Genomic DNA, 20,454 nt, shown 5'->3' with positions numbered 1-20,454 from the left:
GTTTCTTATGGCGTTAGAATTATGCATTGTCAACTGTGGGTGGAATGGAGGGGCCATATAGCATTATATTAGTTTTAGCTGTACAATATTGTGATTCAATGTCTGTATACACTACAAAGTGATCACCATCAAAAGTGTAATTAGCACTTTTCATCATACAATTGAACCTCTTTACTCATTTTGCTCCCCTAATCCATTTACTCTCTAGTAATAATCACAATATGTTTTCTTTTTAAAAAATATTTTTTTTATTGATTTCAGAGAGGAAAGGAGAGGAAGAAAAAGAAACATCAATGATGAAAGAGAATCCGTGATTGGCTGCCTTCTAACCCCCCCCCCCCCATACACACACACACTGGGATCAAGCCTTCAACCTGGGCATGTGTCCTGACTGGGAATCAAACTGTGACCTCCTGGTTCATAGGTTGATGCTCAACCACTGAGCCATGCCAGCTGGGCCCAATCTGTTTTCTTTATCTATGAATTTGTTTTGTTTTGCTTGTCTAATTTTTTTGGTCTTAGATTCCACATATGAGTGAAATGATATGGTATTTGTCTTTCTCTCTCTGATATTTTACTTAGTATCATACTCCAAACTCATCTATGTTGTTGCAAATGGCAAGATTTTATTATTTTGATATGGGTGAGAAGTAATATATGTATATGGCCTATATAATAAAGAGGTAATATGCAAATTAACCCTCACACCCTCACAAGATGGCTGCCTATGACCAGGCTGGCAAGGGCGGGGGGGTTAGTGAGGGATGACCAAACGACTGAACAAGCAGGCTGCATTGGGCGACCAGGCTGGCAGGGAGACCTGTAACATTACCCATGCCTAGGCCTTAGTTTCTGAGAATGGCAGTGGTAAGAAAAGCATTCATGATGGAACAGTGGTGTATGCTCTCCCTTTGGGTGTTGGGTTGGAAGAAAAAGCTCTAAGCCACTTTATTGCAAGAGAGGCTGAGTCAAAAGGAGATGGAGTCCTTGTAGACCCAGCCAGCTGCTTGCCCAGATGCTCATTGCTAATGGTACACTAAGGAACTCAGTTTTCACTATGTGCTGGAACCTGGAGTAGGCATTAGTTTGTGACCCAAGGATGGCAATGTGCCCAGAGGCAGAGGGATAAGTGTATTGAAAAATGTTGCCTTGGTTTCAACAAGAAATCTGAAGCATTTCTCCTCACAACCTGGATTACCCCCAGTCCAGCCCCAAAGGGTGCCTGATTTCCAGCCCATTTCAATTGGGAAGACTTTGTACCTTGAATCCGGTTTTCCCAAGGTCAAAGCAGGTGGCTCATATGGGTAACATGGGGAGCCCAATGGTTTGGAATTCAGACTTCAGTCTCAGCTCTCACCCTCCCCCAACTTCTGTTTCCCCAGACATCCTTGGTCCAATCACCCATGGCTTTTTGCAGTGCCTCGAATGTGTATGTTCTCTTCAGCTTACAGATCTTTTCTCATGCTGTTTGTACTGCCTAGATCACCCTTTTCTGTCTTTTCTTTTTCTGAGACTCAGTTCACAGGCCCTTCCTCTGAGCCCCACCATAGCCTTCTATGTGAGACCCCTTTGCATACTGGACTACAAGTGTCTGTTAAGCAATTGATCTCTTCTCATCTAAACATATTTTGTTCATTGAGAAAAGGAAGAAGTGACAGAAAGACTATCCATTATAGCTTGTAGTGTGTGAGCTTGTGTGTGTGTGTGTGTGTGTGTGTGTGTGTGTGTGTGTATTTGCACGCCTGTGTGGATGTGGTGTGGATGTCGTGTGAATGCTTGTCTGAGCACCTGGATGTCTGTTTCTGATCGTTGCTGCTCTCTTCCCAGCCCCCGTCCTGCTTGTTCTCTCTGCAAGAGCGTGACTCTCTCCTGTCTGTAGTCAGCTGCCACCCACGCTTCTCTCCCATAACTGACTATAATATAAGAACTGAAGTACATTTTCCATTATGAGTTGTATTTATTCAGCATAGTCTGATGTTCCCTGATCTTAATTTAAAAAATGTATGTATAAATTGGAGTGTTTTTTATTTTCTTTAGAAAGTACCCACCTAAGGTAAATTGCCCTATTTGTATATGGCCATCAATTTCCTTTTTTCTACATTGGTAAGCTTTTATAAAAAACAAAACCCCCTGCCCCCACCCACCATTCTCCCTCCCTTTTGGGTATGACCTTTGGTGGTCCATGCCTGTTTTGCAGATTGCTGCCTCTACCTCAGTCCAGCCTGAATCCCAGCTTCAGCAGTATCTATCTGTCCCCCAGTCTGGATCTTAAAGCTAGTCTGATTTCTTGTCCCTCCCTTCAGGAGAGGTCAAGGCAGAGGGTCCTCCGCTTCTGTGTAACCCGAAAAGAAGCTCAGAAGCCCCCAGTCCATAGAGACAGGGAACCCAGCCACCAGAGGGCGCATGAACCTAAGGAAAGGGTGGTGGCCTTTGCTCTGTGAACCCCCTCTCCCTCCACCATGAAGCAGTGGGCTGACTAGGGCCCACTGAGGCAGTTAGGTGATTGCTCCCAGGGTCTCACCCAGCTGTAGAACCAGCTCTCTCTCCCTGAATGCCCTTCCACTATCCCTTTGAATACCTTCAGAGATTCTGGGGTGTCAAAACCAATGACTCAGTTGAAATTTGTGTGTGCTAAGTGCCCAGACTCTGCTGGAGATTGGGGATGGAGGCAACATCAATATTGAACTGCAAGAAAACCTAGGAACTATGGTTGTCATTATTCATTTTAATGTGTATTCAGAAAAAATACTAGTAGTCCACAAAACCATTGATGTTGAGGATATTACTGCTTATCGTGGAGCTAAAGCAAAAGTGATCTGATTTAACAAAAATAATTATGTAAATAATTATACCAATGGCACATGAAGGTAGTGTACAAGTATGGTAAATATCCAAATGCCTACCTGACACCACCATGGTATTTCAAAATTAACACTGTCATAACTCACCTCTTGATTGCTTTTCTCCCAAACCAGCTCCCTCCCATCTTCCCCATGTCAGTAATGGCATGTCCACCTTTCCAGTTACTCATACCCAAAACTGTGAAGTCATTTGACCCCTCTCTTTCTTTAAACCACCATATCCGACCAGCCAGGAAATGTTCTCTACTTAACTTTCAAAGTAAAATCAGAATACATGCATCCCTCCCACCTCCATTGACCTTATCCTGGTCCAGGCCATGACCCAGCTCTCTTCTGGAAGGCTGTACTCATCTCTAGACTGCTGTCCTTGCTTTCACCTTGCCTATCTATGATCTTCTCTGCCCAGCTACTGGGGTTTTTAAAAAATGAGAATCCTGTCACATCACACCCCTGCTTAAAATCTCCCAGTGGTTTTTCATTAGTTTTATAATAAAGTCCAAACTCATGACCCTGGTCTTCAGTTTCTGTCTGTTATGGCCCCTGCCTGCATTTCTGACCCTGCCTGTTCTTTCTCTCCTCCTGCTTCTTTCCACCCCAGGTCCTTCAGTCTCTATTTATTTCCTTGTACATGCCTACTAAGCTTCTTCCTGTGTTGGTGGCCTGGCACTTACTGTTCCTCAGTCTTGATCCCTCTTCCTCTGGACCTTGCCATGGCAGGCTCCTTGTCTTCAGGGCTCTGAAGGAGCCCTCACAGAGATCCACATAAAAAAATAGCCCCCTTCTTCTCTATCACCCTTATCGCATCACCCTGTTTGACTATTGTTTTTTTAAATATATTTTTATTGATTTTTTACAGAGAGGAGGGGAGAGGGATAGAGAGTTAGAAACATCGATGAGAGAGAAACATCAATCAGCTGCCTCCTGCACACTCCCTACTGGGAATGTGCCCACAACCAAGGTACATGCCCTTGACCAGAATCAAACCTGGGACCCTTCAGTCCACAGGCCGATGCTCTATCTACTGAACCAAATGGTTAGGGCTGACTATTGTTTTTAATGTTTTCTTATCTTTTTACTTTTTTAATTTATTTTTTTATTGCTGACAATATTACAGGTGTCCTCTATTCCCCACCCCTGTATCCCCCTCCACCCAGCTCCCCATCCAACCTCCCACCCCTGGCTTTCACCACACTGTTGTCTATATCCACAAGATAGCTGTGCATACATGCATATGGTATATGTGCTTTGGTTAATCTCTTGCTGTCCTTCCCAACCCCTCCCATCTGAGATCTGTCAGTCTGTGCCATGCATCCATGCCTCTGGACCTATTTTGTCTGTCAATTTATTTTGTTCATTAGATTCCACATATAAGTGAGATCATGTGATATTTTTCTTTATAGTATTATTACTCCCTGCAATCATCTTGTTTATTTCCCCATTTATTGTCTATTTTCCCCTTTTGACTATCAATACTCTGAGGCAGATATTACTGCTGGTTCCCTTCTGTATTGCCAGCACCTAGAGCAGCCATTGGCATGTCACAGTGCCCTTTATTTTCTTTAAAAATTTTTTTTGTTTATTTAAATGCCTAATGCCGGGAACTCCTTGAGTGACTTGCTCCCTCCCTTCTCTCTAATGGATTAGATCACATGTTCTCAGTCTCATCTATCTCTGCCCAACCTCCTATGCCCTGAGAGTGCTCTGGCCTTACAAGACCTTTTGCATTACATAACCCACCTGGAACTGTCCCACAGAGAACTCAGCTTATACCTACCTTTTCCCTCAAATTTCTGCCTACAGCATCCTTCTCATCCTTCAAAGTCAGCCCTAATGCCACCTCCTCCCGGAAGTTTTCTTTGATTCCTTACAAGCAAGTGTTTTGTTCTTGTCCCCACTGCTCATTTGCATTTGTGTCTTTGTTTCCCTTGCTCCGTGGGGAGAAGTCTGTGTGGGAGTCATACTGTTACTCATGGCCAAGGCTACTTGAGGTTGGGGGTGTGAGTGGGGACTTGTCCCCTAGAGATCCCTGCTGAAGGCCATAAGCTCAACAGGGAGCCGGAATAGGCAGACATGTAGTGTCATCTGGTCCTAGCAGGAGAAATGGCTTGCCTTACTGGTTGTGGGTTCAGTTTCAGGTCACCTTCACCCTGGCATGGACTGAGATGCCACATACTAAGTGATTTTACTTCTCTCCAAGGCATACATTTCTTTGGAAGGATTAGCCAGCCCTGATTTAGGGCCTGATAGCAAGCCAGCTACAGTTAGCCCCAGCCAGGAGGGTGATGAAAATGCATTTCTAGCTAAAATGGTTTTCTAAGTACAGGTCCAAAGGATCTCAGTGCTGTGGCTAGGACCAGGGCCATGCTAATGGAGGTCCTGACAGGGACACTGGCCTGGAGGATCAGTAATGTAAGCTAGGTTTTGTTCTCCCTGTTTGCTGGGGACCTAGAAATTTCTGACCTTGGAAACCTGGGGCATAGCACAGTGAGGAAGTTGGGGAAGAAGACATCTTATTTATTTCCAACTAAACCATCCTTTATTGGCTCCTCCAGGCTGGGTGAGGCCCTGGTATTTTCCAGCACTTTCCACCTAGTTGTACTCACAAGTCTAAAACCAGGTAAGGGGGTTGGAGCAAATTGCTGCTTTGCCCTCCATGGACAGATTTTTCCCTGAGAACCTGATGTTTACTCAGGGTCTCAAAGGGTTCAAAGGAGCTGTCTCGGTAATCTGAGTGGTGTACCAGGTCCAAAGAGCCAATTGGGCAAGGATGCTGAAGAACAAGGCCAAGGGCCTCAGTCTGTGGATGGAATGGAGCATGAATCAAATGCTCTCGCAGGCTCCACTGACTGGAATTAACTTTGCTTCACTGGCTAAACTTAGACAAGTGTCTTTCCCTTTTAGACTCAATTTTTCACTTATTTTAAATAAAATGTTTCCCAGGGCCCCTTTCAACTCTCCTGGGGCTTGGAGGAGAATGGATTTATCTTATTTCAACCCATACCTTTGTGTCACTCAAGTTTTTCAAGCCACTAACTTCCAGGCAGACTTTCACATTTGCCAGTTTCTATGGATCAATGTATTTAATTAGATGGGTTTTCTTGTTTCTCCTTTATTGAATCAAGTAAGCAAATTAAATTGGGCAATATGTTGTTAGGTCATTTAAATGCTAACTTGATTTCATAATCTGGGCTTGTGCCTTATGCAAGTCCTTTCAACTTCTTCCTGGAGTGGTAGAATCAGAGGCCAGTTGTAGGAGTAGTTATCCTTGGACCTATAGGTTGATCCTCTGGCTCTTGAGGGTCTGAGTTCTGGGGCATAACTGGACTGTCTTTACAGGTTTAAGAGGGCAAGATGGGTGGTTAGAGGGACTTCAGGACTAGTGTTGGATAGGAACAGTGGTGAGATGATAATAATCAAAAGTTCCCAGAGTTGCCCATGAACAAGGAAGGGTCTGCCTTGAATTTTCAGCCTCTATAGGTAAGGTCTCTGAAGACCCTTCCACTCTGGCTTTTTGGGGAACTCAGGCTTTGGGGAAGTGGGAACTGATGCAGGCTGGAGGGGTACGCAGGCTTTGGGACCCAGGTCTTGGAGGCCAAGTGAGGTGGGGTAGGTAGGCTACTGGGATGGGGGTGAGCAGCAACCTGGGAGGCCAGGCTGTATCCAGCTCAAGACCTCCCTCCCAGCTGCTGTTCCATTTCTTACCACAGAATAGAATGGGGCGCTCTCGCGCCATGAGTAGAGCACAGCGCTGTGCTTTCCAAGCCATTGCCCACCCTCCAAGTAGCAGAAGACCTTTAGGGGGATCTGTGCTCCAGGGAGCTGGGCACCCCAAGGCCCTGGGAGAGAAGGGGTTTGAGCAAGGTTAGAAATGCGACCGCAGGTACAGGGCATGGCAGAAGGAAGCTATACGAGCTCCTATACAAGCTCCTGTCTCCGATTTCCCCATCTGGCTCCACAGAGCCAGGAACCTTCCCCTCTCCTCTTATGCCAGGGACATGACCATATCTGCCAGAAGCACAATATCTCGCTGCAGAATCATTGTTCTCTTTCCTTTTCTTGTGTGAGGAAAGGTGAGAGGGGCATAGCTGTGGAACATATCCCTCTGGAACCTGTTCTAAGAGAAGATGGGGCTGGCTAGGCTACCTTCCTGGTTCTTAGAGCGAGCAGGCAAGTCTTTAGTCAGGCTGCCCAGACCTTTAGAATTCAGGAAGATAGTGACAGGATGTGACAGTAGTACAGGGACAATGGCCGGAAGGCTCAAGCAGAGGCTAAGGACAGGCACTTGGGGGCATGGGGCTTAGTAAATAACATTAATAAGGTGACAACCTGAGCTGGCAAATTGGGAATGCAGACAAAGCCCCATGGCTGAGCTGGCTGTCTGCCTGTGAGTCACCTCTGCAGATCGATTTCATTCCTGAGCACTACGATATGTAATGTGTTTAGAAAGAGAGGCTGGTTGTTAAAGCCCTCCCGCAAAACAATGGAACAATTTGGGGTGCCTGACAGTGGCCCAGGAGCATTGCCTCCTTATGCCAGGCCCAGAGCCATGGACTTTGTCTTCTCCTCTCCTTGACCCCTCTATTTTAAGGTCTGGCAGCAGTTCCCAAGGTTTCAAGTTGAAATTGACCTCCAAAGACACCCTGATTTGAGGGTCTCCAAAGATCCCCTCAGTCCCATTTGATCAAGTCACCTATGGTGGCTCAATCTCTTTGTCCCTATTCACTGCCTGGCCCAGAGTACATGCCAATAAATAGTTGTTGAAAGAATGAGGAAACCAGTGTATTTCTCTAATTTTTAAATGTGCTTGGATTTGTCTGTGTGCTATACCTATGAAATCAAAGTACAGCCCTTTAGGAAACAAGTCTGTGCCCAGTGTGTCCATAGCACAGCAGGGATTTCAGGAAATAAACCAGTTCTGTTCGGGTACAAGCCAGGAGGTAGGTGGGGAAATCGTCTAGGAAAGAGGAAATCTACCTGGAAAGAGTCCCAGAAATGCAGCTCATTTTGCAAGCATGGTCTTGCTCTTCCTTTTCTGTTCTGACCCTGTGGAACAGAAAGCAGTTTTCCTTGGCTCAAAGACAGGGTGGGAAAGGCAGTTACTGTGCGAATGTGCTGAGAGCTAATTGTGCGTGTTATAGGGCAGCTTTAGACATTCTCTACAGAAAGATCCATTGAGTAGGAGATTCAAAGCACCGGCTGCCATAGGGATTGCTACCCAGGAGCTGTTTCTGAGCCCAGATGTGAAAGCAGGCCCCAGCTGAGCCACCATGAGTCCAAACCCCAGGTATCTGATGGGTTGTTTACCTAAATGCAGAGATAACATCATAACCAAATGAAGTAAACCCTGATTAGTGACATTTGAGGATTTTGAGTTGGAGCCTGCTGGAACTTGATATTTGTCTATTTTCAAATTTTGCTATGTATTGAATATTTTTTGCAGGTAAAATATTCTCTTTATTGCTTATTTTATTTTTAATTTTTATTGAATTTATAGGAGGGTGACAATGGTTAATAAAATTATTGAATCATATTTTGAATGGCACAAAAATCTGATTTATATTCCACTACCTGATTTATATTTGCCTGTTATTTTTTAAAATTTATATTTATTGTTTAAATTATGACAAATGTCCCCCCTTTTCCCCATTTGCCTCTCATATTTGTCTGTTATTTTAAGAGTGTATTTTTCATAGCCAGTGACCACAACTAAATCTGTCCTATCCCCCTTACTTTTGGGGAGACCTAGTCCTTTGGTCTTAGTGGCCTTGCAAAACCATAAACTTTGAGCTTGAGGCAGTTTGCCCCCTGCTACACAAAGGAGCAGAGTCTGTAGCAAGTGGCCAGCTATGAGTTTCTGCCACACACACACACACACACACACACACACACACACACACACCTGGGTTCTGCCTGGTTTCCATTGTGGGGCTTTACCCTGAACCTGGAACTGGGTCCAGCCGTCCACCTACCTCATTGGGGCATCAAGGGCCTTGGAGGATAAGTGAGGCTGTGGTCAACTCTGAGTGGAGAAATAAAGAAAGAAGGAAGGAGGACAGTGGCAACATTATGCTTGGGACTTGCAGAGTACCCAAGGGAGCCAGGAATGGGGATGGATGCACAGACATGGATTCAAGTTTATTGTACAAGGGGCACTGAGGGCCAGTTAAGGCCTTACACTTGGGTAGTCTAAGAACTGACGCCAGAAGCAAATCTAGGGTGACACTGGGAAAGCCTGGGCCTCAGGGTCCCCATATTAAACAGAGAGCTGGATAAGTTGCCCTTTCAGCTGTGGTGATATTGGCTTATCAAGGCCCATTTTTCTCCAGGCACTGCTCATATGTGTTTTCATTTAATCCTCTCATTAACTTGACAACTTGGGGGGGTCCCCATTTTGCACATGCAATAGCCAAAGCACTGGAAATTTAAGAGGTTGGCCACAGATGCACAGTTAGAAAGTGGAAGAGCTGGGGCTGGAACACGGTTAGTTGGCTCCACACTGACTTGGCTTGCCGTATCAAGGTACTTCCTGATGGAGTTGGTCCAGGAGCCTGGCACTCTGAGCTATTACCCAGCAGCAGCAACTTGACAGATGGAAAGGCCAATCAGATAGGGACAAACCTCAAAACGACTCAAGGGAGGTGGTTGCCTTCAGTCAGCTGTCTTCAAGTTGGGAAGTAAGGCACCGCCCACAGGGCAGCAAGTGTTTAATCATTATTTTAGTGATGGCTGAGGCTCATAATATTTGCTTAATTACTTGATGTTTCCATTGCCTGCATTCTCTGTCCACCAATCTCTACATTACTGACTCCTTGAAATTCAGCCCTTAGCTTAAATGTCACCTGCTTGGACACCCACTCTAAAGTAGCCATTCAGCCACTTTCTGTCACATCACCACATTTAATTTTCTGGCCAGCACTGCTCACTCATATTGTCCTTCTTTGTTCAATGTCTCTCTCTCTCCTCTCACTATACTGCCAACCCTGTGAGTGTAAGATCACTCCTCTCTTGACCCCTTTTGTACCCCTAAGACCTGGCACTGTGCTTGGCATCCAGGAGGGGCTCAATGAATATTTGCTGTAAAACCCAGAGGAAGCAGTGACTAACTTCATCTGGGAGCATTAAGGAAGGGATTGAAGGATGAGTAGGAGTTTTCCAGGCAGAGAAACAAGACATGATATTTTTAGTAAGGAAAGTATACATACAGAATCTAAGGTAGGAAAAGGCTTGGTGTGTTTGGAAGAATGGGTAAATGCTTTAGTTGAAGGGCTGAGTGTGGAAAAAGACAATAGATAAAGCGGGAAAGGCAGGCGGGGCCTAATCATGGAGACTCCTGAAAGCCATGCAGAGGCATTTGCAGTTGGTTAGGTTGTCTACAATATTTGAAAGCAGAGGAGGCACACATTCAGATTTTTGTTTTCATACTGCATCTCTGCTGCCAGCAACATGAACAGAGAGGAGGGGAGGTGGTGAGCAGTGTCAATTTTGAAAGAGGAGTCCATGCCAAATGCTCTGTCAGACAGGAAGGTACACGTGGGCTGTGTGCAGTGGCCCAGCTTGTAAAGGAACAAAAGGCACTTGCATTGGAATGTTAGCATTACCACCTCCCGCCTTGACTTTCCCTGACCAAAGGTGCTGGGCTTGAACACCAAGACCTTGGGGAGGGTTTGCTTTCCTAAGCATCCTGAGACCCAGTGGCACCAATGAGGTAACTACAGGGGCCTCCAGAGAAAGAGCTGCCAGAAGCCCCTCTAAAGACAGGGAATATCCTGAATGTGTCCTACCAGCTTGTCCGGCAGCCTGGAATTGTGTCACCCCTGCCAGAGCTGGGTCCTCTGAAGACATCTCCATGCAGGGTGAGGATTAAGGGCTCTGGGCACACAGTGTGATACATGGACCCAAACCTATGTACATGTACACACATACACACACACACACACACACGCACACACATACATATTCTCTCTCACTCGCTCACTCTCTTGCTCTCTCGCTCTCTCTCTCTGTATGCCTGGGGCTCTGGGACAAAACAACCTTTGTTTGAAGAGCCATCATGTGTCTGAATCATGCGGAGGCATGACTGAACTCTGGTCCCCCACCTTGCCACTGCACACCTCTCAGTTATTTTAATTTGACATCAGGAGGGATGACAAAATGTTTGACAAGTCCTAGGAAAGAGGGGAAGGATTGCTATATTGCCTCCTCAAAGTCCCAAGTCAATGAAATGGAAATAGGTTGCCAGGCCAGAAAGGAATCTTAGAAAATTGCCTTATGAGCAATTCAGCTGGGTCATAAATAACCCCAATAATCCTTCACACCAGTGAGGCGCTTTGTCAGGCGCTGAGTTCTTTGCCATACATCAGCCCACTGGCTCTTCCCAATGGGCCTGAGGTAAATAGGACCAGGACTAGCTACCTGGGGAGGTGTGGCCAGAGCCCCCAGCCCGGTGCACTGCTGCCTATGCTATTTTTGCACCAGTTCAGGCGTAGGCCCAGGCCCAAGAGGTCTTTGTGCTGCATGGAGAAACCCGGCCTCAAGAGCCAGCAAGCAGGAAACAGGGCTGTGATGAGGAGAGGTGAGGGGAGCAGGCTGCATTCTGAGGAACCCTGAGTGGCCAGCTCCTATATATTTTTTGTATTGAGGTAAAATTCACATAAGATAAATTAACCATTTTGACCATTTTAAACTGTACAATTCAATAGCACTTAATACATTCACAATGTTGTACAGTCATCACCTCTATAGAGTTCCAGAACATTTTTATCACCCCAAAAGGAAACCTCATACCCAGTAATCAGTCAATCCCTATTTTCCTCCCCCTTCTTTTCCCTTTAAAAAACTTATTAGAACTTATTTGTAAACTTCAGGTGCAGAGAGTTGAATTAAACCAACCCCTCATTTCAGAGCTGGCTATCACATTACCTATGAGGTGTGCAAGGCCCCTTTCACATTTATTTTTTTTCCTTTTAGTCCAGATCCCTACATCCTTTTCCCCTCCATGAGCACCTACTCCAATGCATTTGAGATGAGTCTCTGAATATGTATGCGTTCCTATAAAATATAGTGTTTTTTTGCATATGTGTTTTTAATTTGCATAAATGTTATTGTGCTATAAATCTTGTTCTCTTTCTTACTTAGAAAAAATCAGCACTATGACTGTGAATCATTCCATGTCTCACATACATCTAGTTACTTCAAGCTGCTTAGTTTTTTTAATTTTTTATTTTGATTATCCATTCTCCTGGGGATTAAAAATTGACCTGTCCCAGTTCCATGCAGTGCCACAGTGGCCCTCCTTGGATATGTCCCCATGGTATCTGCATTGGGATAGGCTCCCAGATGTGGCCTCCGTGGATCAGAGTATGCTTGCACTCCCTTTTACTAAGCCTGGCTGGTTTGCTTTCCAAACAGTAGGGCACTCCCACAAGGAGGGCATGGAGGCTCCCAGTGTCACCTTATCTTTGCTGACACTTGGTATTTTCCAACCTTCTAATACAGGGGTCCTCAAACTACAGCCCGCGGGCCACATGCAAATACAAATATTGTATTTGTTCCCGTTTTGTTTTTTTACTTCAAAATAAGATATGTGCAGTGTGCATAGGAATTTGTTCATAGTTTTTTTTTAAAACTATAGTCCGGCCCTCCAACGGTCTGAGGGACAGTGAACTGGCCCCCTGTTTAAAAAGTTTGAGGACCCCTGTTCTAATACTTACCAAACTGGGAGAGGCCAAATGACTCTTATTGTTGTTTTAATTTGCATATCCTTAATTACTAGTGAGCTTGGGCATCTTTTCACATATTTGTTGACCTTTATGTAAATTGCCTATTCAAATTATTTTTTTTAAATTTGGATTCCTGTCTTTTTGCTGAATGATTCTGTCTTGTTTGTTTAGTTTTAGATATCACAAATGTATTCACTGCTCATTCATTTATTTTCCCCACAATGCTATATTTTTTGAACAGAAATTATTTTTGTTTAATCAATTCTATCAATATGCATTGATAAGTTTTATTTTAGGTCTGATCTTTGCCCTCTCCAAGACCAAAAGGTATTCTCCTACATTTTCTGTCAATAACTTTACCTTTTATATTTAGGTTTTTAATCTGTCAGAAATCATTTTTATATGTGGTATGAGGTGGGACTCTAGCCAGGTTTTTCAGACCTATTTACTCGAAAACCCCTCTTTTGTTTATTGATTTGTGGTCCTAACTTTATATATTAATTCTCCATCACTTTCCTCTGGGACATTTTTCCTCTGCACCAGTACCTATTTTTATTTTTTAAATTGCTATAAATTTGTATTATATCTTACAATCTGGTGGGACAAAGCTTCCTCTTTGCTCTTCTTCTATACAAATTGATTTACCTATTTCAAGACCTTTATTCTTTCAATGTCTTTTTTTTCTTATTTCCCATATAAACAAACTCATGGCATTGATATTGTCAGCAGAATGGGATGTCCTCCTTCATCTCATATCCTGAGCAGAGTTACTCCTTCATTGGAGCTAGTGCTTCAACCATCACAATTTCTTTTGGGTTCCTTGTTTTATTTCAGGACTCACAAGAAACCCCTGAGAAAGGCAATCACATTTTATAGATAAGGACACTGAAGTTCAGAAAGAGGTATGGATTTCCAGAGATGTACAATGTTTGTCAGAGTGGTGGAATTTGAGCCCATGCTTCCTGAGTCCCCATCTTTGTCTCTTGTCACCACGCTAGGCTCACACTCAGTGTTTAAGGAAAATAGACTATTCATACTCCCAAGCACAAACACTTGCCACCGCCACTCTCTACTCAGATGAACAAAGTAAAGAGACAGCATGGCCAGAACTGATGAGGAAAAAGCTGCAGACCACTAGCATTTCAAGGGAGGCCATCAAATATAATTGGGATGGTATGATCAAAGCAGCAGGGTGTTTGGGATACAGTGGAAGGAGTTCCGGAGCCAATGAGGGGAGGACACTGCTGGGGTGGGTATGAAAGCAGTTGAATGGGTATTAATAGATCAAATTCTCCTACACTCCAGCAGGCAAACAGGAAGTATGGGTCAGAAAGAGGGAGAAAAGGACATAATGGTGCTGGTAACTACACTGAGGAAGTCAGCAGTAGGGCCTACAAACAGACATGGGGTGAGAACAGCAGAAATTCCTGAGACCTCTTGAAGAGGGGTTTCGAGTCTAGATAGGGACTCAACCTGAGCAGTAGTTCAGCAGAAAGACTTGACCCAGGCATGCTGTGATCCCAGACACTGTCCCAGTGGTGTCTCACAGGTGCACAGCTGCCAATCAGCGCTCCAATCCATCTGAGTGCTTTTTCAAGGCCAGCCATTGCTTCAGAATGGGAGTCCTCATTGGTCCTCAAGGGGTGCAAGGAGGGGTTGCAGGAATATGGAAGTTGTACATGTGCTTGGGGTGTAGATCATTCTACACCACTGGTCCACTGGTTCCCAAACTGACATGGGAGTCACTTGGGGAGTGGGTCAAAAACAAAGATGCCAGCCCCTGCCCTGATGATTCACACTCAGGCTGGAGAACCAATAGTTTATAGCAACGCTTCTCACACTACCTGAGATGGAAGAACTAGTTTTTCAATCTCCATTTTGTAACCATCTATATGCTTGTAAAATGTAAAATCACACATCTCTGTGCTGAAACAGTACCTAAACACCTACTCTTATTTATCAACCAGCATTAGTCTGTGTCCAGGCTTTGCATAGCATGGGTTCAGAGTCCTATTCCTCCAGAGATTACTTCCAGCCTAGAGGTTTTAGGCTGCTGTGTCAGCAATGGTTGCCCTGAATCTACTCTAGCTTACAAAGCTCTCCTAGGGCCAGGTCCCTTTGGACTTGGTTCAACATTTGAGAGCTCGTTTGCCCTATGTTTGTCTTGGCCCCTCAATTTTCCACTCTCTGTAAAGGTGGCAGAATATACAGTTCTCTCTCAGAGCCCACAGACCAGTGAAACTAAGATGCTTGTCAAATCTTTTTTGTTTATGGGGCTTAGACCTTCTCATTCTGCACTGTACATGCTAAACAAAGTGTACATTGATTTTGCAAAGACTTGGCCTGAGCCAAAGAGGTCTCTTGTGGTCTCCAAAATGGAGTTCCCAAACCAGAGGCCCAACTTCTCTGGAAATGCTTCAGGGGCTGTTGTCCAGAGGGTGGAAGAACTTTTGGGGGGGACTGACTGCAGAGTAACAGCTGCACAAAAGCTCCCAGGGAAGACTGTATTAAGGGAAACAGGTCATTTGAAGTCAAAGGAGTGGAATGTATCACAGTGATTGCTAAGGCTCTGTCCAGTTGAATGTTTCATGGTTCAGAAAGTCATGTTAGTTAAGATGCCTACTATGACTTTCTCTCATTGCCATAAAGACAAATTTATTGCATCAACATTTACTTAACTGTGGCGAGCCGGCACCGCCATGGCATACTCAGCCCCACATTCGGTGCCTTATGTACCAAGCAGCTCAGCCAGGTTCGGTGAGCCTGAGAGGGGGCAGTGAAGGAATGAGAAAAGACAGACAAGAGAATGAAAGCTGTCCTCTCTGATGGAGAGATAGCGACAGCGCCACAGACTACAAGTTGTGTCTTTATTTTATAGCCAGATTCCACGAGGAAAAGTAAGGGCGTGGTCAAGATGTTTACAACATTCTCATGGGTTTCGATCCTACTCAATTATATGCACCTGAACTCTATCAAGACCACATCACTCAGGCATGTGGGGCCACGTGTTCGGACCATAGGCGCAAGCTTATAACTACAGCTGTTGGCTATAATTGTGCTGGGAGGGCCCTGTCCTCCAAGCTGGGACTTGCATGTGGCAATGAGAGGACTGCTCTCTCATTAGTCCGAGGCTTGAACCTGTCAAAACACTGTAGCTGCTCCCCACACTTAACATCTTATAGCTGCTAGTTCCTGTGCTGAGCCTTTGGAGAGGGAGGTCAGTGCAGATTCACATATCTAGGTGTAGTTGTGAAAGTAAAGAAAGATTATCCTTGATAATGTAGGTGGCCCTCAGCTAATCAATTGAAAGACTTTAAGAACAAAACCTAGGTTACCATGAGAAACTTCTTGCTAATGTGGATGGTATCATTAGAATTTCTCAGGCCAGCTATGAATTCTGCTGCCTTCTCCAGAAGTCTATGAGCCTTCTGAAGGCAAGGAACCAGTTGCCTTTCTGTCCATAACTCAAGTGCCTTGCCAGGGATTTTCCCTGAGAGGTCCTCCTGAATAATTTTTGAATGAATTGATGTGCAGATGCTGGGAAATGGAGAACAAGGTGACACGGTGACCTCTTCCTAGTCCAGTTCACCCACTTTCTCTGTCTTCAGTGATGACCTCTGTGCCTGTGACTGAGAAACCTCCAGCTCCAACCCAGATCTGTCCTGTGGAGTGCCAAACCCATAACTCCAATCACCTGTTGAGTGTTATAAGGCTGAAAATTCAATATGAGCAGTAGTTGAGCCTGGTAAGTAGGAGTCCAGACTCATGGGCCCAACTGCCTGGCTTAAATCTTTGCTCCTTCAGTGACTAGTTGTGAGATTATTTAATTTCTGGGATTCAGTTACCTCATTTAAAAATGAAAATAATTCTCCTTTTCTTTCTCTTCCATCTCATCTACCTTATAGAGTTTGAGGAGTAGTGAGATAATTCATGTAAAATGTAGGGAAAGGGGCCTGGGACACAGAGTACCTTCTACTGCACTGAAGATTTGTTAGCTAATATTATCATGTTCCATTCCAATTGTTCTAAAGCAAAACTCAATACCTTTTATAAGTTGTTTCTCCTCTCCTGTATTCGCCACTCAATAAATGTCTGTACCATCCACTCCCCAATATATTTTATATTATGTCAACTCTAATTCTTAACTATCTCTTTTCCCCATCCCTATTCCATCATCTTCCTCCCAGGCACCACCATTTCTTGCCTGGATAACTGCAATAGCTTCCCAAATGGTATCTCTACCTCTGTTGTTGCCCACTTTTTTCAAAGTTTACTCCCTTTACAGCTACCAGGAGGATATTTACAAAGTTAATAACTTCTGTTCTGGACCTTCCAGCTCCAGTGGCTTTCCATATGGCCAAGTCCACCTCTCTGATCTCATCTCCTGCCTCTCTCCCCATCCTCCATTGTGTTCTGGCTACACAGACTCTCTGGCTCTTTCTCAAACACAGATAGTATCCTACTTCAAAGCCTTTGCACATATTGATCTCTTTGGCTAAAACCCAGTTAATTCCTCCTATTTATGCTTCAGTTCATACACTTCTTCCGCAAAGAAGACTTCTCCTACCTCCTTTATTAGATGAAGTTCTCTGTTACATAGTTCTCATTACATCCTGGGTCCTTCTTTTATAGTTCTTAGCCCAGATGTCATTATATCTTTATTGATGTGCTTATCTGATTAATATCTGTCTCTCTCACTCAAACTAAAAGCCCCATAACGGCAGAGATTTTATATCTTGTTTGAAATTATGCTTCCAATAACTAGAAGAAATATGCCACATAGTAAATGTTTAATGAATGGTTGTTAAAGGCTGAATCATTGAGGCAAGCCTTTATTTGACTTGGAGATGAGTAAGCCTTTTAAAAAAATTACAGGAGATTGTTGATGGGGTGGTGTCAAAGGAAGAAAAGGGATTTTACCTGAGAAAATAACATAAACAAAGGCATGAAGCCATGGAAGTGGAACGTGGGTTGAGAGAAAAGTGAAAATATTTTTAATGGCTGAAGAAGAAGGTATATGTGAATCATATGTTAAGATGGAGATGACAGCAGAGGCGAGACATATCAGATCTTGTGTTCTAGGCTTAATAGCTTCATTTTTGTCTGGTGGGCAATGGGTAGCCATAGAAGGGGTGTGATTTGAGGAAGGCTGGCCCCAAATAAGTTCTCTGTCTCCTTCACTTGGCCCCAGGCATCTTTCATTATAAGCCACTTCCAAATAATCAGAGTGAAATTTTTCAAGCCAAGCTAAGTCCCAGGGAGTCCCAATGATTCCTATTGTTTCTTACCCTAAGTTTTCCAAAGACTAAGAGCATTGTTTTTGTGTTTTGAGAAAAGCATGTACTAAATACTCAATACCAGATTTTCTATTAACTAAATCATTGTTCAAAGCTAGGTAACTAGAGGCAAGGACCACAGCTATAAGTTTGGAGGAAAACTATTGGTGCTTCTGGGAGGGGTTAGAGTCAGTATAATTTTAAACCCCAAGAGATGAGCCAAGTCTAGAGTAAAAGAAAGAGAGAGAGAGAGAGAGAGAGAGAGAGAGAGAGAGCCTGAAAGCAAGCCAGAAAGAAAAAAGAGAGACAACAAAGACAATGAGAAAAGACAGAGACAGAGCTAGAGAGACAAAATGAATGATTGTGAAGGCTGAGAAATCCAAGAGAGATGATACCAGTGAGAAAGGCCCAGAGGCCCAGGCAGAAGCACAAATGTGTGTGTAACTAGTGGGCTAGCTTGCTCAACTTCTGATAAATGACTTCCTCCTTATAGTCGAAGGGGATGTATGAGCTCTGGAATTGGAAGTTAAGTGGGAAAAAAAACCCTCAAAATATCATGGGAAGCCAAGTGAAAAATAAGCTTGTCAGTTGGTTAAGAAGTTTACTGGAAAAATTTTTTATATCCATTGATTTTCTTCCATTCAAGCCCAATCTGTGAAAAGTATGTATGAAGGTAGATGCTCAAGTTTCTCACCCTGAGAAGCTTGAAATAACCAATGACTGTCTGAGCACCCTGCTGAGGGTTTTGTCCCCAACCTGCCTCATGTCTTGGCAGGAGGGAAGAGCCATGGCTGCAGCACCCAGGGATTTTCCTTGGCACTGGGTATATTAGAGCTGGGTGACATTCAATGCCAAATGGAAAGAATGATGGTTTCTGTTTTTCCAGTGTTGCACTGGGGAAGGAAATGTGGGACCACATGTATCTGCTTTTATTTTCAATGTCAATGGGAAGGAAGCTTCACATATTCTGTTGATGGAAACAATGTAACTTCCATTGTCTCTTTGTGAAGAGAGTCTGTAGTAAGGTAAAGAGGACAAAGTCTGGATTACACTGTGACAAAGTTTCATTCTATTCTACCACAGTGGTGGCTTTGGGCAACCTCTTCCTCTCTTTGTGCTTCTGTCTTACCTGTCCAACCAAGAAAAGGGACAGGTAATCACTAAGTGCCCTTCCACTTGAGACATTTTAGGCATCTCAGGATTTTAAGCCACCCAAACAAGACTCTCATGACTTTCCCAGAAAGAGTTGAATGTTCTTACCATTGGGTGTACTCACAACTACCTAAGCAACTACAACAATAGGGTATGCATTGAGAGCCAGGGTTCCACATTGAACACAGGCCAAATGTGACATGTGTTAGAGCTCTGTTCTTGTACTTGGTGGGTACTAAATTTGAGAACAGAAGGATTTGTCAAACTTACCAATGACCCAACTACTGGAGAAAAGGATTTAGCACCTTGGCCAAACTCAACAAGATGACTTTTGAAGGGTCATATAAAAAGCCATCATTTTTTTAAAAATAAATTTTATGCCACTGATTAAAGATCTCTGACTCTGAAGAAACTCCGAAGAAAAACAACCAGGTTGGTTGACCCACAAGGCTCAAAAGGGGTCCAGAGTGTGATGTGGCTAGAGAATGAAATGCAATAGTAGTTGACTGCCCTGTCTAGGGAGGTATAAATAGTGAATTCCTTCTGAGCAGGCCATGCCCAGAGTCTTCAGCTTAATTCTGGGCTCCACACTTTAATAGAGTTGGGTACAAACTGATGTGTAAAAAAGAAAACTACTAGGATGAGTGAACAGAAGAAATAAGTGAAAGGACTGTTTAGAATGAAGAGGAGCAGATTCATGGGGGAACATGGCCACCCTCTTGGGCTCTCTAAAGTTTTGTCTTAGGGAGGAGAGAACAGGCTTTCCTGCTTGTGGGCTCCAGAAGGAAATCCAAAGATAAGTCTACAAGCTGCAAGATCCAGGAAGAAGTTGGCTACTGGAAGATCATGTTTTGTCATCATAAAATTACAAATGCCTCTGTGATACCTGATCCTAATAACAGGTTGGACTGCTTCATGAGTACATTCTAGCTGTAAGTTTGAGGAAGTATTTCCTGATGACCGTAGGACTAGATCTCAGGTATCCTGCAGTGGGTCTATTGGCCAATGTGGGAGGCTAAATGAGTGAGCTGTAGCCCTTAGGGACTGACAAGTCTTTTTTCTTATACTCCTGGTCATTCATTTGTCTATTATTCATTTATTTAATAATCCTTTCCTGAGAACCTTGTCAACAAAGAGCTTCTGGGTCAGAAAGCTTTGTGTGGCAGCAAGATGATCCCTAAGCCATCAATCAGTGAGACATGTGCTGGGAGCAGAGAAGACTTTGCTCAGAGTACTGTCCCTGTTGTCAGCCTCCTGAGGCCCTATGTCAGAAGAAGAGCTGACACAGCTGGGATATGGCATGGAACAACACAGGAGTCATGTTCAACACTGTGCTTTGGATTGAGTCATGACACATCATTGGCAACATTGTGTTTACAACATCCCCCTCTTGCCTGCTGTCAGAAGCAAAGTGACATTTGGTGGCACCACAGGCAGCAGAGACAC

The sequence above is a fragment of the Myotis myotis genome, unplaced genomic scaffold, assembly GCF_014108235.1.
Source record: "Myotis myotis isolate mMyoMyo1 unplaced genomic scaffold, mMyoMyo1.p scaffold_m19_p_4, whole genome shotgun sequence".
Taxonomy (NCBI): domain Eukaryota; kingdom Metazoa; phylum Chordata; class Mammalia; order Chiroptera; family Vespertilionidae; genus Myotis; species Myotis myotis.
The sequence above is the reverse complement of the archived record's forward strand: the minus strand, read 5'-3'. Positions refer to the sequence as shown.